The sequence below is a fragment of the Gavialis gangeticus genome, unplaced genomic scaffold (genome assembly GCF_001723915.1).
Source record: "Gavialis gangeticus isolate Ggan-Ray unplaced genomic scaffold, GavGan_comp1, whole genome shotgun sequence".
Taxonomy (NCBI): domain Eukaryota; kingdom Metazoa; phylum Chordata; order Crocodylia; family Gavialidae; genus Gavialis; species Gavialis gangeticus.
The window spans coordinates 25,241,527-25,258,482 of record NW_017728997.1 but is presented as its reverse complement, the minus strand read 5'-3'; the positions used below and the strand labels follow the sequence as shown (position 1 = coordinate 25,258,482).

The window sequence follows — 16,956 nt, the reverse complement described above, 5'->3', positions numbered from 1 at the left end:
CTCCTCTTGAGTGTATGCCTCGACTGAGCTGGGAGAATAAAACTTGCTTTGAGAGTCTGGAGTTGGACATCTGGATGATGTGGCTGGCCCAGTGTCATTGATGTTGAATGAGCATCACCTTGATGCTTGTGGTGTTTTCCTGCAAGAGGACATTAATGTTGGTGTGGCTGTCTCCCCCCTCGATTTGAAGGATCTTCTGCAGGCAGTGTCGATGGTACTTCTTCAATGACTTGAGATGTTTCCTCTACGTTGTCCATGTCTCAGCTCCATACAGTAAGGTGGGGAATCACAACTGGTTGATAAACTATGAGCTTGGTTTTGGATCTGATGTCACATCCTTTGAACATACATTTCCTCAGGCATCTGAAGACTGCACTTGCACATTTAAGGCAATGTTTGATTTCTTCATCAATGTCAGCCTTCTGCAAACGATGGCTTCTGAGGTAGGAGAAATATTCAGTGTTCTTCCACTTTGTGGATTAAGCTCACAGGCTTGTTTCTTGGATACGTTGGATGGTTATTTCTGTTTCTGTAAACTTGAACTGTGTTGCTATTCAGATTAAGAATACGTACTTGCTCAATTAGGTCATAAATAAGTAATCACCTCCCCCCTACTGGGCTTGGGTCACGTTACAGTGTTAATATTCAGCCTAAATTCTGACACCACCACTAGGATTAGGAATATGGAGTTTAATGATGTGATAGGAGGCAATTTGATTACAAAAATTAATTCATATGGAGTAAAATGGCAGTCTATAGTATCCGTCTGCACTGGATGTCATAGACTGAGTAACAGTAAAGTGCAAATGAAGAGACAAATGGAGATATTCAGAAATCTGTTTACACAATCAGCCAAAAGTAAGTATTACAATTCTGGTCTCAATTTTCATTTCCTAAGTGCAGTAGTTTACTACTGGTATTATTAACAGATTCCCTAGATCTTTCCTAAGTCACAAACACAGATTTTTGTTGCAGTCCCCTAATAAATATCCTCTTTATCCAAAATCTTGCCTGGGTAGGTTTTGATGATCCATCCTCCTGCTTGTCAAATACTTAGGGTTGATTATAGGCACAGCAGGGGATTTAGCTGGAACTATAGGACAGTGAACACAGGCCTATATCTGACTGTTGCTAGGCTACTAATAGACTATTTGAATTTATCAGAAATATTTCTTCACGTAACAGAGGAATACTAATCTTTAGACTAAAGGGTGTCTTAACAACACCTGTGGTGGCCATAGAAATAACTGAAACTCAGTGCTCAAAGGTGTGACTGTTGCCCCTGTATGTAAAGGGAAGGATGATGCAGTAATTAGGGTGCTGCTGGGGTATTTGGAAGACCTGAGTTTGAGTCCTTGTTTTGCCACAGGCTGTCTGTGAGAACTTGGCATGTCACCTTGCCTCTCTGTGCTTCAATTTCCCATCTGTAAAATCTCTGACAGAAGTATTCTCATGAGGTTTACATTAAATATCATTAACTACTTGGATACTTCAGGAATTGGGGGCATTTAAGTACTTTGGTGCAGACTAGAGATGTATTGATGGAAATATTTCTGAGCCCCAGTTATAATCCTTCCAAAGCTTTAAAACACTAGAGGTGCCTCAGTCACCATGCCCCTTGGGTGCTGTCTATTTAGCAGCTAGAAGGGTCCAAGTAGTCCTTCCCAGCTTCCGCAGATGGTCATTCTTTTGCCAGAGAGCCCAGTGGTCACAGCAACACAGCTCTGCACTCTCCATCTGCTCTTGGATGCCCCTTTTGGAGCGCATGGTAAGAGCAGCTGTTAATTGTCCCTTAGAACAGTGGTTCTCGCCCTTTTTCCGACAGGGACCCATTTGCAAAGATCCATGGCCTGTCCTGACCTACACCTCCCTGTCCCTGCCGGTGCCCGACCCCCAGTCCCCTGCCCCCCTGGGCCATGCTCGTGTCCCTCACTCCCAACCTGCAAGCCCCTGCCAGAGGGGCACCCAGCTGCCCCCATCCTGCTCGGACCAGAGTGTAGTGTCTGCAGCAGCTCTAGCTCATGCAGGCGGCAATGGAGTGAGTCCGGCTGCAGCACTGGCTAGAGGGAGGAGGAGAAGAGGCCTGTGGCACGCCCCCTCTGCCCTGTGCTGGGGCTGCTGCGCCACACCAGGCAGCCTGGTTATGGCTCCTCTCACGCCCCCAAGCAGCATTTCCTCCCGCCACCCCTCTGCCCTACTGCAGCTCGCGACCCTTTGAAATATTCTTGTCACCCACTTTTGGGTCATGGCCCATGGGTTGAGAAATGCTGCCTTAGAAGATTCTCAGTTGACGGGCTCCTATCTCCTCACTCCTTCAATTCTTGGCCTTTCCTTTCTCATCTCCCTCTGCAACTTATCTTGCGTGCTTTTATCATACCATCTTTATGCTGATGACTCATACAACTTCCACCCACGGATAAACTCACCTTTTAGCCAGTTTTGCCTCTTGGCCTGTCTTCTGGCAGCTCTTTGCTGATGTAATCAGAAAATAAGCCAACTTTTTTTACCCAGGCTCAGGGCTGTTCTATGCAGGTTCAGGGCCCTTAGCATAAGTGAAGACCTGCTTCAGAGCTGTTGTAATTATATCTGCTTTTGCTGACTCCAAGGCTTCACCGTTCTGGCAGCTGGGGATTGCTTTGGGGTAGGGGCATGTCAGCCACAGTGAGAGGCAAACTGTGTAAGTGTCATATTTACTTGAATCTAAGATGTCCCTGAATTCAAGATAGCCCCCATAATGAGATTATATATATGGACAATTTAAAAGTTGTTATAACTCTCCAGGTATAGAACCTAAGTATCAGAGGATTGTCTTGAATTCATTCCCTCACCCTGACTACTACAACAGGGAAAGCAGTAGCTGGGGGCCCCCTTGCCCTCTGTCCTGACCTCTCCCTGCAGCCATCCTACTCCCCACCCCAACACCCTTACCCCCAGCTCCTGGCAGCCTCTGCCTCTTCCTCCCCTCCACGCCATTCCCCAGTCTCTGCCTCTGTCATCCACCCCATTTACTGTCAGACACTGCCCTGTTCTCTCCAGGGAACACGGCACATGGAAGAGCAGTCTTTGCTGGCCATGCAGCAGTGTTGGCACTACTGACTGGCCAGGCAGGGAATGGAGTTGCCATGCGCTCTGTGCCCTGGAGGGAATCCAGCCCCAGTCAAGCTGGGCTGTGCCTGACAGTAACTTAAGGGAGGAGGGAAACAGGGTGGGGGCAGAAGCTGCAGAGGGCAAGCAGCAAGGGGGAGGGAAGGGGACTGCTATGGGTGAGTCTGACTCTGGCCCCAACCTGGGCTCAGAGCAAGTCAGAGCTGCAGCAGCCATCTGCCCCCCACTCCACTTTGTACATGAATCTAAGACAAGGGGCTTTCCCCCCCATGCTGACTGGGGGGGGGTGCGACCCTCATCTTAGATTCCAGTAAATACAGCATTCTTCTTGTTTTTTACTTGAGATTTTGCTCTGGTCCTAGCAATCAATGACCAGCTACACATACAGCTGTGCTGTTGCAAACCCTGTGTGTTGTGGAGGATAAGCTTTGGTGTAGCTGCTTATGCTTTAGTCACATGATGTCTCAATACAGACCCTGAAGCCCTCCACTATCAACCTCTTTCCATTCAGAGGAATATTGATTCACTGAGTCTCTGTTGCTAAGGACATGACAACTAGGACAAAATAGCTTCTTTACTTATAATTCTCACCTTTAATTGTTTTGGTCCAAATCTTATTTATTTCAGAATAAGCAGGCCCCATTTTGGTATCATTTAAGCTTTGTCTACATGAGAACTGACTGAGTTAAAACTAGTGCAAACCCTGATTTCAATGTATCCAGCTTTATCTCAATTTATTTAAAAATGACACTGAATCTGTTCAAACAAAACCAAATAATGTCCGCACAGGGACTGTGTCTAACTAGATTGTAACACTCTTCCTTGTACTTCTGTACTCCCTTATCTTCTTGCAAATACATCTTTTATAAGGGACCTTATCAGAAGTTCTCAGAAAACCCAAATACACTCTGCCCCAGAACACTCTTTATCAGCTATTTCCCTTCTTCAGAAGGTCCCAGGAGGCTCGAGGAACACAGTTTTTCTTACAACAGAAAGGCCATTTGATCCAGCGAAGTCACACTTACTGATGGCCTGAACTTGTTTGGTATTGGATTAATTTCACCATGTGTTTGCCAGGTACTGAAGTTATAAAAATACTTGTAAGATAATATTACATAATAAATGAATATGCAACAGCCAGGTTCAAAGGCTGCTACACACACATTAACAAATTGACAAAAACAAGCATGAGAGAGTTAGGTAAACCTCCCTGGTCTGTATTTTCCTTGATTACCTTTTACTCCTTTTTAAGCTATTAATTGCAACATTAGCAACTTTTTAATATAGAGGAACAATTGCAGGTTTTTAAGGGTAAATTCCATCCAAAATGGATTGATTTAAAGCCCTGTGGGAGGGAAAGCATGTTAAACAGAATTAAGAAGAGCAAAGCAAAGGGATTTTTGTTTTTGAAGATGAGGCAGAATCAAGACTACCCAGGGAAATTAGTGTTGAAAAGCTTCTTGTTGCTTTATATAATAAGAGGGGAGCAGATGCTATGGTTCACTAAAGGGTGCAGCTGCACATAACCTCAGACGTTCTTGAAGGGATTGTGAAACCCAAATATCTTGGCTTAGTTGGGAAACTCTGCACGGGCCCAAAGCAGAGAATGTAGCAAAAGGCTCGAATAAACCCCTGTGGGTACCTCCAAAGGAGTGGGAATACGTTTGCCTGGGGACAAAAAGCAGCGCTATACCTTGTGCTGCTGTTACTTGTCCCCAAGGAAAGCCCGTGCTGTGTGCGCTCTGGTGTGTGGCAGGTTATGCCGGGTGGGGTAGGGGAGGTTGGGGCCACCAACTATGTTGTCCCCAGCAGCCTTATCCACCCGGGTCCTGGGCAGGGCTGGATTAACCCTTTAGTGGGCCCTAGACAACCAAACTTGTGGGCCCCTACTTTTTTTCACTCAATAATTATAATATGTAAAATAAGCATAACTGGGCCCCTTCTACATGTAGGGACCTAGGTATGTGCCTAGTTTGCCTATGCATTAATCCAGCCCTGGTCCTGGAGGCCCTGGGAGAAGCAGCCACAGCGCTCCTGCAGCAGGGAGCCTGGCTGGCAGCCAGCGTGTGGCTCCAGCTGGCCAGGCTCTGGTCTTGGGTGGCACATAGTGCTGCCATGTGCACTGCCCTGCTTTTTTTTTGGCTTGGGTCTTTTTGACCCTGGGATTTCCCCGGGTCAAAAAACCCCACAAGCTGCAAAGTGGGAGTGTGGGAAATGCTTGCATGTGGGGTCTGTAGTGCTGCAGATGGATCTGCAGTGCCATATACCACACATCCATGCTCATCTGGACGCTCCCTACATGTTTAATATTAAAAGGGAGTGAAGAGGGGTCCTTTAAATGCAGGAAATCCTGTTTTAAGCTTGCACATGCCCTTTTTGTATTGCTAGCTTTGCACTTCTCTTTGGGACAGTCTGATTTGTATGCTTGCCATGTGGAACTGAAATGGTCATGGCTGTTTCTGCTTAACACCAACATGAGCGTCTTGTGTAAAATGCTATCAATAGCAAAAGAGCATCATTAATCAATGTTACAGCTACTCTGGACATAGAGTTAATTAATTGTCATCCAAGTTAACAGAAGAGGGGTATTCTTTTCTTTTTAATGATAAGCATTGTTTTAAAAAAGGCTTTAAAACTCGCACTGAATGGCACATCTTTACAACAACCATTATCACCTAAATAGGTGGGAGTTATATCTCTTAAACCACAGATTTAAGGCAAATATTGGTAATGTGTGAGATTTAAGAGCAGTGGTCAGAGTAAAGGGGACCTGCAAAGGATTTGTACGAGTTGGGTTTGTGCCCCTTTTCGGTACCTGTTTTTCACCTAGAAAAATATCAGGGGCATTGAGCCTTCCCGGTTCTCGTGGAAGGCAACTGAGCCGCTGACCAGGGTTGGTTGTAGGTTCTCCCTTGTCCATTGAAGAGGTGAAGCTGGGTCTTATACATATTTCCCTCTTCCAAAATGTCAAGTTGTGGAAGCGAAAAGTGCCCCCCCCCCCCGGAGGCGGGTGAAGGGAGCCTCCCCCGGGCGGGCTCTGCGGCGTGGGGCGGTGATGCGCCGCAGCGTTTTCTGTCGGAGGGGGAGGCCTCGCTGCCCTGCCTTTAAGGCGCGGAGAGGCAGCGCCGTCGCCGCCAGTGCTGCAGGGGCCGGAGCGGAGCCGGGTGAGCGCGGGTGCGGGCGGGCGGCATCCTCCCCCCCGGGGTGGTCCCCGGAGGGCTCCGGCGGGGGCACAGAGAGGAGCCGCGGGCAGGGCGGTCCCTGCGCTCCCCCCACCCCGCAGGCCCCTGGCACGTGGGTGCCGGCGCCCTGGGCCCTGCGGGTGGGTTGTACCCTCGTGGCCTTTCTCCCCTCGGCCCCGCGGCCGCCAGTGACAGAGACCCTGGCCCCGGCCAGGCCACCGGGTCTGCAGACGTGACGTGCCATGCCGTGCGCACCCTCCTTCAACCGTGTGGTGCTCGAGGGACAGGGGCTGCGGAGGAGGCAGGAGGAGGGAGGCTTTTCCTTAGCAGGCGCTGCCTGAAGAATTGGATTTTTTCGGGGTGGTCGTCAGTCATTGCTGTGGTTGGCGGCCTGGTATCCTGAAAGAGAGAGAAACCGTTTCGGCCCGGAGCGGATTCAGGCCTGCGCCTCTTGTGTCGCACAAAGGACCAGTGCGGGGAAGGCGAGTCGACGCGAGCCTCCCTCTGAAGACCGGCAGAAATGATGTCGTGGTTGTTGAAGCTAAAGGTTTCGTTTTTAACGCCAGTCCTCACGGGAATGGATTCCCGGCTGGGCTCCACATCGGGGCGTCTCGGGTAGTTTGCGGCAGGTGACAGGCAGCTGCTGAAAGATTCCGGAGTGTGACACGCACGTGATGTCATAGAGGCAGTGATGTCATAAGTCATGTTGCGATCAGTATTATTTCTCTGTAGATGTGGAGCTGTAAGCAGGAGGCAGCTTTCAAGGAGAACAGATTGACCTGGTTCGAATTGTGCTAGCAAGTAAGAGGAGGAAAAGTTGAACATTGTGGCGCCGGGCATGCCCAGTCTGTTGTACTAGGCTCCTCAAACCCTGGGATGCCTTTCATGGGGTAGTAAGCCTGCATTTTATTGTTTCTTCTTGAAATATTTCAAATAAACAATAAGATGAATTTATATATATCATCTGACTGTGTAACCTCCCAGCTTCTGAATTTAAAAATCTGTTGACACGAGTCAGAAACCGAGCATCTTGGAACAAACCTGGCTAAATCGGGTACAGAGCAGATGCAGAATGATCTTTTTATTCCCAACAGTTCTGTGCGGATACCTGCTGTGTTTTAATTCAGTCTGCCTGCTTAATGATATATATAATTTCTGCAGTATAGAAGTCCTCCATGACCTTGCATAGATCTGTGCAGCATACAAGTTAGCTTTCCTTTTCTTCCCTCTGTCAAACTGAGCCCTAAATACACATCTGCGTTCAGTAATCATTGGAAGCAGCACTCCCGGTTATGCCTGTTATCCTCTGCTAGCTAAACATGATCTCATCAGAAAGAGTTTGCTGGGTAGATTATGTAACATTCCCCGAGATACAGCGTATGAGAAACTGCTGATACTAGAGAAGTGTCAGCACTCGAGGGATGATGCTCCGGTATCTTGCTGCTTCACGTTTAAATCTTCTTGAATCTCATGAATGATATTAAATGAGCTTAGGTCAGTGGTTCTCAAGTACTCGAGTAGATTCCAGTCCTTAGGCTTCACTCATTTTTGACTATAGAAAAATAATAGAGTGTTTTTTCTGCTGCAAAGAACTTGGCAGCGTCACAGTAGATCAGAAGAGAATGTGTTTAACAGTATGGATTCCTATTCAAAATCCCTGGGTTTATCTTGTGAATCATGTTTGCACACCTGACAGTGCATGGCACCCCATGGTACTTTTGAAAGGCACCCCTGGGTGCCACAGTATCCTGGTTGGGAAATCACCAGTTTACATTAATTCAGTTTTTGTGACTTGTCTTCCTTCTTTTCATCATGCTACACAGTGTAGTGCTGTTGAATCCTACCTGGGGCTAACTTTTTTTGAATGAAGAAAAATGCTTGAGTTATTTCTCTCAGAATTTTTTTTCTCTTTCTTGCTGAGCCTTGAATTGGCATAAAAGAGAGAGTATAGACTAAGATTCAAATCTCATTTAGCCTGGCATGTCAGTCCTTTCTGGCTGACAGCCCTTGTGTGACAATGAAGCTAACGTACTGTACTGGTAAGTGGGATTTTTTGCTTTTGAAACTTCTGGTTAGTCAGTTGTATTGATGGAAATGATTCTTTTATTGCCTGATGAGTACTTAGTGGTAATTCGTTTGGCTCTTCCTTGTGCTTTTAATACTCATGAATCAAATTATTTTCACTTGGCCATGTTCTGGAGTGGTGTGAGTACTCTTTTGCCTTCTGCCTTTGTTCCACTGCTTAATTTTGTATCGTCTCTGGCAGCCCCATGACTGTTGGGTAACAGGGTTTTATTCTGGATCTTTTTCAAGGAAGTTTTAATTAGAGAAATAGCTTGGGTCTAATGTTAGCTCATGTCTCTAGGAAGCAGTGCTCTTGGCTTTTGCTCCCAGATCTGCCATTAGCTGATTGTAAACTTCATTACATGTAAGAATTGCCATTTGCTGGGTTAGGCCATAGGCCCATCTTGCCCCATATCCTGTATCCATTAGGGGCATCACAACTCCCTCCGGCTGCTGCTGGAGCTGCGGGCCAGGGAGCAGCAGGAGCCCACCTGAGCTGCTGCAGGCTCCTGCCCCCTGCACAACCACCACCTTGCCTGGACCAAGAGCCCCCTCCCCCTCCCTTGTGAAGGCAGGGGGGCCTTCTGCCTAACCCACCACCAGCTGCCACCTGCTGCCACAGCCTCCTGCAGCAAGTGGGGATGCCAGAGCGCCAGTGGGATCCCTCCATCATCAACCCCACCAGTCGGCTTTCTGGCTGCTCCAGCAGCAACCCCATGTCTACCCTCCTGTGGTAAGTCCTGTGCTCCACTCCACTTCTCCCAGTGTCTTGTGGACTGCTGAGTAAGCCAGCGGTGTGCTTCCCCACTCCCCCCTGTATGTCGCTTGTTTGTCCCCCCACACCACCCAGTTAGCTGGAGGAGGCACCCGCCCTGCAACAAGCCAACTTCTCCCCTCCCCACAGGCAGAGGGGGAGCATGTGGCTCCCCATCCCACACCCCACCATAGCCTTCCCACCTAGCCTTCCCGAGGGGGCTGCTGCACTGATGGCCCCCAACCAAGGGGCAGCCAATAATGTGGGGGAGACCTTGCGGGGCCAGGGAAGTCCCCCTGGCCAGTCTCCCCTGGAGGGGGTCCAGGGTCCCCCCAAAACCAAATTAGCAGCACCTGCAGGGACTAGCATTAGCAAGTGCCCTACCCACTCAGCCTTCCTTCAGCTCTGCAAGCCCTGCTGCTCAGCCCAGCACCTGACCTGCAGGTTTCCCTTTAGCCTCAACGCCTCGGTCCTCTGCCTCCTGCCCGCACCATGTCAAGCAGTTGTGGCCCCCTCCCTGCCATCAGCAGGCACAATGGGGTGTGCTTTGACATGCCTGAAGTAGAGCTGCCCCCCTTTGAAAATTATGTGCTTGTGCTTGCTTGAGCAGTGGGCCCCCTGAAGATTGTGGAAGCCTCTGGGCACTGTGGTAAGTGTGTCTTCTGCCTTGCCATGGAGGGCGCCACGCAGGAGGTGGCAGGAAGGGGCTCACAGTGTGGGGCAAGCATGTCCCCCTCGAAATCCTGGAAGCTTGGGACCTTGGTGGTCATCAGCCCTGTCCCCTCCATTACTCCTAACTGGGCCCTCATGCCCTTACTGCAAGGCCTAAGGAGAGTCCTCTCCCCAGTCATCCCTCTCTCGCTGGGGTGCCAGGACCCCAGCCTCTGCCATATCCAGTCCTTCCACCACCCAGTCACCATCCAACTGACAGCAGAGGCTGAGGGAGGGGGACCTTTATGGTTACATGTCAAGGGAGGTGAGGTGCTTCTAATGCCAGGTACCAGGACACCTCTACCAAGAGTGCCCCCTCAGTTAGCAATGAGGGGCACTGCAACCCCTGCCAAGGAGAGGGGTGCCACCAGCACCCCAGCATCCAGCCCCCTCTGCAAATTCAGGGGACCCCATGCCACAGCCACCAGTGGGGTTCCAAAGAACACCTGCCCCTACCACCCCACCACTAGCCCTTCATATCCCCATAGTGGTCCTGGTGCCCCAGGATGACCCCTCCCTGGGCCACCCTGAGGCTGGGTGGGTACTGGTCCCATATAGGCAGCGATCTGGCATCCAGAGCAAAGCAAAGTGCAAGGCTCAGGTGCAGTTCAGGCCCTCTGATATGGAGAAGGCTCCCCTCCCATCATGTAAGGTGGGGGCTGACGTTGATGTCATGCTCACCATCTCTTGAGCTGCAGAAATCCCACCCCCACAAAAATTTAAAAAGATAAGTTGTTACCACTGTGGAGGAGGGCCCAGGATGGCATGGCCATGTTGTGGTAGAGGAGCCCATGGAGGAGATCCCAACTGTGCTGGTTGCGACCTGCTCCCCACCACTGCAGGCACTGGGGCCTTGGCCCCAGCCACTCCTGGGGAATGTCCAGCAATGGAGCCCTCCCCCTCTTGCCACCTCCAGTGGTGGGGGGTCTGCGTCTGGGGATCATGCTAGTGGGCCTGATGGGGAAGAGTCCTTTTCCCAGGGCTCTGGGGAGGGCACTGTCATCCTGCATATGCCTGAACTTCCTCCACCCCTGATCAAAGCTACCCCAGTGTGCCCTGTGGTCCTGGTGCCGAGGGGGGAGAAACAGGGTGCCCCACCGAACACCTCCCCATCCCCATCCCCAAAGGCACAGGAACCTCTGCCATTTGCCCTGCCACTCCCCATGCTACCCCCTTCCTCACCCTGAGGGGCTGCATCTCTTCCAGTATCAGGGGGCATTTATACACATACATTTTCATGCCCGGATGTGCCGGAGATCCGGCGTGTTGGAGCAGACTCCATTAATTGAGTCTCCTCCATATGCGACCTGACACGCATGGTGCTGTATTGCTTGCAGTTGTATAAGTGGTGAAATGCACGTCAGTGTGGAGAAAATGGCAGCAGTGCGCTGTTGAATTAAAACTTGTGCATTAGTTTAAAAGCGCACCGCCGCCATTTTCTGCATGCTAGCACACACATTTTGTCATTTATACAACTGAAAGCAACGCAGCACTGGGTGCTTTTCAAAGCACCTGGCACTTGCATATGTAAAATGCACCTGGCTGTGCATATGTAAAAAATGCACAGCCCAAGACGGTGTAGTGGACCATGTGGCAGCCTTCCCCTGGGCCTCTGTTCCCACATGGGTGGAGGAGGGGGAAATGCTCACCCCACCTGGCAGCTAGGAAGAACCCACCAAACTACAGAACCAGCAGGAGGGCAACTGGGAGTCTGTGAGCTCCATGGAGCTGGCAGACTTCTTGGCCCCAGTGGTACCCAGGGAGGAGCTGCTCCAGTTCTTGCATCTCTCCCTCTCACTTTGGACTGCTGGGGGGATTTCCACTAAGTCCTCAACTCAGTGAGGGCTCTGGTGGAGGAAGGCAAGGGACACAAGTGGAGCAATGCCAAAAACTATCACTGAGTCCACAGCTTTTATGACTCCCTCTTTGTGTTTGGCAGGATGGCGGGATTGATGGGTCCTGTGGTTGGTGTTGCCTCCTGTGAAATCCCTGCCAAGCCTAACAATAGCTCCCACCAATAAGGTCTCTCACTGTGGTTACCCTCAGTGTGCATGGCTGCAGGACGAGTCTCTGCAGGTGCCAGGTACTCTCCTTCCTTCCTCCAGGAGAGGAGGTACTCTGTACTTTTCCTGCAGGAGACCCATACAACTCCAGCTGCCAAAGCCAACTAGCGGCTGGAGTGGGGAGACAGGGTCTACTTCAGCCACCTCCCAGAGACGTCCCATGGGGCAGCCACCCTGTTCTTCCTGATCCTGTTGCCAGAGGTCCTTCTCACCATGGAGGTAGTGCCAGGCCACCTGTTTCATCTCTGGGACCAAGTTGCAAGAAAGGGTGAGGACTTTCTATGCAGACCTCTTCCCATCATATCCAACCAATGCTGATGCCTGCCAGGTTCTGTGGGAGGGACTGCCAGGGCTGTCCCTGGGAGGGGACGAATTGGGGCGACCACCCCAGGCCCCCCACATGGACTGATTTGCCCTGGGCCCCACACCCTGCTCGGGTCACCTCTGGGGACTGCCACAGGTTAGTGTGGGTGACCAGGGCTGACTCAAGAGTCCTCTCACCCTGGCCAGGCTCTCAGATGCCCTCTGCCTGATGACTGCCAACATAGTATGGGGCATTGACGCACTGACTGTGGAGTTCTGTCTTCGGCTTGGACCTTGCCAGAGTCTGGGCTGAGTCCGAAAGGGATGGGGAACTCCCTCTGTTTTGCAAGTGGCCTGTCTGACCCTGCTGCCCAAAAAGGGGGACCCCCCACAACCTGAGAAACTGGTGCCCAGCCTCACTCCTCTGTACGTACTGTAAGATCATAGCAAAAGTCTCCTTGCTGCTTCCTGCCTGTGCAGGCAGATGTGGTTCACCCTTACCAGATGTACATCGTTCCAGGGCACTCCATCTTTAACAGTCTATACCTGGTGCGGGACCTCCTCAAGCTTACTTACAGGGACGGCCTGTTATTCGCTTCTGCAACCAGGTCCACACCTTTCACCTTCAAGTTCTGCAGAGGCTCTTATACGGTGCTGGCAACTAGGCAATCTGGTTTCTGCTTAGCTATACCTTCCTCCGCTGCCTCTGAGGATACCAGTATGACCGGCAGCTCTTCTACCTGCAAGGTCTCCCCAAGGAGGACCTGGAGGAGCTTCTGGGTTTCTACAAGAACCTCCTCAGGGCCTGGAGATTGGTCCCCACCTCCAGATCCCCAGACATGGTTGCCCTGGGCACTGACCTCCTTCTCCAAGCCCCTGCTGAAAAATGCCCGATTGGTGGTGCCAGTGATAGAGGTGCCTTGCGTGTGCTGGAGGATGCTTCTGGCCAATATCACTTATATTGGAAACCTCCTGGACTATGCCAGGCAGGGATGGGTGAATCCCTCTGCACTGGCCTGGCACATGCAGCTACTCACACTGTGTGCTTCCTGCCGCATACTCCAGAAGGTAAAGGCTGTCCTGCTGCCCACTGCTTTTGCCTATGTAGACCAGGTCCTGTGTGAGGGCAGACCCCACCCCCCGTATCCCCCAGTCCCCCGGAGCTAGTTGTGGGGCTGCTACCTTGGCAAGCCCTATGTCCCACCATCTCAGCAGGCTGGGGGATACCAGTCTGCCTCTGAACAGCCCACTGTTGCCAGCTCTATGTGCTTGTGCTCTGCACAGTCCATCAGTCCATCCTTGCGTCCGCCTTCACCCCCCAACAACAAGTGGCAGGACACCTTATGTGAGGGAGGAAGCCAAGGGTCCTCAGTGGACGAGTCTGTATTCCACATTGATCCCACAAGTCACTGAGGACCTCAGCTGGCAGCTTCTCCAACGAGCCATAACCACAGGCATTTATTTTGCGTGCTTTATGGAAACTCCTGCCACCTGCCCCTTTTGCCAGCAGAGGGAGACCCGGGCATATGCCTACCTCAGATGTGGCAGGTTGCAGCCCCTCTTCTGCCTCCTCCAGAACGTCCTGCTGAGGTTCTGGCTGCACTTCTCCCTGCACATTTTTGTTATGCACTCTCCATCCATGGCCCTACAAAGCCCTGGGATGTCCTGGTCAGCCTTCTCCTGTCTCTGCCCAAGCTGGCCATTTACAAGACCAAGAAGGAGGCTCTGGCTGGGGCATGGGTGAGTGGTGCCGCCTTAGACAGGGGGGGCAGATGTCCGCCCACCAACCAGTCCCACTGACCGGGTCAGGGGGAGTCCCCCTGCAGCTGATCTCGCTGCCCAGGCGGGGTGTTGATCGCTGCAGCCGCTTTTAGGAGCGACTGCAGTGATCATCTGGTGCTTGCAGGGAGGGCACCGGCGCTCCCGCCTGCCCCCCCTGCCCATCACCTAAGCAGCGAGCACGGCCGGTCAGGGGGTCCTACATGTCACCACTGGGCTGGGGGAACCCATGCAAATGTGGGGCCATCTTTCTGTTACTCCTCTGCTCACATCTCTGGGCAGAGTTTCACTAGTCAGCATCCCTTGATTCGTTCGGGGGGTAGTGGGTGCTAGCTGGGGTGCTCTGCTTGGTGCCCTCTTTCAGATCCCTTATTATTAACCTATGACCTCACTCCCATTCCTATTTTCTTTTCTGGTTTTGTTTTTTTTTTTACTTGTCCCAAGTAATCAGTTGATGTGTCTCATATCCCTTATGAAAGGAGACTTATAGTTTTCATCGTGGGCCAAAGTTTATGACCTCATGGCACATCAAATGGGCTTATTTCACATAATGGCAGAGAGTGGAGGCTGAAAAGGAGAGGGAACAGGGGATGACCAGGGTTTTTCCCACTGTTACTTTCTCACTTTCAGCCTCCAGCATTTGAGGTTTGGAAAGCTCTAATTCAGAGGCTGTACCCCTAATTCCCATAGTCAATAGCTACTGATACCGCTTTCCTCCAGTAATTTGTCCAGTCCCTTTTCCAAACTGGCTAAACTGTGTCAGCTCCCACAACATCTGGTGACAGAGAGTTCCATGCTTTCATGGCATGCTATGTGAAAAAGAGCTTCCTTGTATTAGTTTTAAACTTACTTCCTACTAGTTTAATTTTGCACCCCCCTACTTCTCGTATTGTGAAAAAGAGTAAATAATAAATAAATCTGTATCAGCCCCTCCCCCCCAGCATCTCTTTTCTAAATTGAATAGGTCTAGCCTCTTTAGTCTCTCTTCATTTGGAGAGATGGGTATAACTCCACGTTGGGGTTGTATTCAGAGGCTTAGCTAAGAAATGTTTACAAAGTGCTTTGAGAACCTTGCAAGAAAGCAAGGTCATTATTTTTCCAAGTATCACTGTACAGAAAACACTTGGTTGCAGTTGAGATAATTTATCTTTTGGTAACAGATTGTAACCTGCTGCCTTCTAGCCATTAACAAATAAATGTCATGGATTTTTTTTTTGTTATAACTGAATTTTTTTGACAGAACCAAAATGCTTCCTGTTGGCTCTAAAAGGTAGTTAAATGCACATCCTCTTTTGATCATGTTGGCTTAGAACAGGAAAAATGTAGGCCTCGTTAGACAACAAGTGTTACCCTGGTCTTTTTTAAAAAAAAGAAGAAACAAAAAATCTAGCTAAAGCTGGGGTGCATATTGCAAAACAAAATTAGTCTTATTCTTTCCCTAGGGCTGCATTTTGCTGTTCTTGCACTCCGCCTAGTCCTTGAGGGCACTGTATTGGGAGCATGGAAACATACTCAGTCATACGCAGGCTAAATTTTGGTTAACATACCTTAAATGCATTAATTTTCTTAATATGTTGCAGGGGTGTATGTTGTAGCAGTGTTGGTCTAAGGGCATAGGCAGAAAAAGGTTCTTTGAGTGAATCTAGCATCTTTTATTAGACCAACTTAAGGAGTTTGAAAAAATATCTTTTTTTTTAAAGCAAGCTTTCGGGTTTAAAAACCCTTTGTCAGGCTAAGGAAGTCTCTGCAGCTGGTGTGTGCTCTTCTTGGATGGAATGAAAAGTAAAGAAGCCAGAGGCCGGGCTGGTACAAGACAGGCAGTCAGTGAAGATGTAAACTGAGGGGTCAGTGGGTGAGAGACAGGATGGGTGTGGGGAGAGAGAAGGGGGATGAACAGTGGAGAAGTACCTGGAGAGTCAGATGTCAGGCAAATTATAATGTGTCATAAATCCAATGTCTTGCACTCCACCTAGTCCATGATTTTTAGTATCAAGGGGGTTGATGAAGTGAAGTTCATAGGCTCATCTCTGTGCGCCTCCAGAAATGTAATATATCTCATCCAGTGCACCAAATTCCCTGATGGAAAATACATAGGAGAGACCAAACAACAACTGCACACTAGAATTAACATACACCGGAAATCCATCAAAGACAAAAATACCCAATTACCTGTGGGGGTACGTTCTCACAACAAAACCACTCTCTCTTCAATCTCTCAGCTTGAATCCTCAAAAGAAACTTATAAAACAATTCTCAGAGACAAGCCTATGAACTTCACTTCATCAACCCCCTGGATACTAAAAATCATGGATTAAATATAGACATTGGATTTATGACACATTATAACCTGCCTGACATCTGGCTCCCCAGGTACTTCTCCACTATTGATTCCCCTTCTCTGCTTCCACCCAGCCTGTCTTTCGCCCATTAACTCCTCAGTTTACATTTTCACTGACTGCCTATCCTGCATGCAGACCAGTCCGGCCTCTGGCTTTACTTTTCATTTCATCCAGGAAGAGCACACACCAACTGCAGAAACTCCTTCAGCCTGGCGAAGGGTTTTTAAACCCAAAAGCTTGCTTTTAAAAATGTTTTTCTAACTGTTTAAGTTGGTCTAATAAAAGAGATCAGATTCACCCAAAGAACCTTGGGAAATTTGGTTGTCACACCAGACAACAAAGCTAACATGTTTAACGATTTCTTTGCCTCTGTCTTCCTAAGTAGGGACCAGAACATCCACCTCCCTGCTGGGCTCGCCTCGGGCCCCAGGGGAGGCACACCTGGGCCAAGGGTTAGTGAGGAACTAGTTAGGGAGCTTCTGGAGGGACTGGACGTATTCAAGTCAGCCGGTCCGGACGATCTCCACTCTAGAGTTCTAAAGGAACTGGCTGAGGTCATTGCAGGACCCCTGGCACGGCTTTACGAGCGCTCATGGTGCTCTGGTGTGGTGCCGGAGGACTGGAAGAGGGCCTACGTGGTTCCCATCTTCAAAAAG

At 50.0% G+C, this 16,956-nt stretch overlaps 1 protein-coding gene across 4 annotated transcripts in view; it reads left to right on the top strand.

Annotated features, from left to right (window-relative positions):
• The first annotated feature begins 421 nt into the window (after positions 1-421).
• Positions 422-16,956, top strand: part of ABHD6 (abhydrolase domain containing 6) — a 61,524-nt gene continuing 44,989 nt past the window's right edge. Inside the window, exon 1 of one of the 4 annotated variants that reach the window (XM_019504965.1) lies at positions 422-443. The gene's annotated coding sequence lies outside the window, so the exon portion shown is untranslated. Of the gene's footprint in view, positions 444-6,171; positions 6,270-6,828; positions 7,089-16,956 lie in introns of those variants that run through there. The other 3 variants (XM_019504966.1, XM_019504962.1, XM_019504964.1) reach the window with 3 other exon arrangements.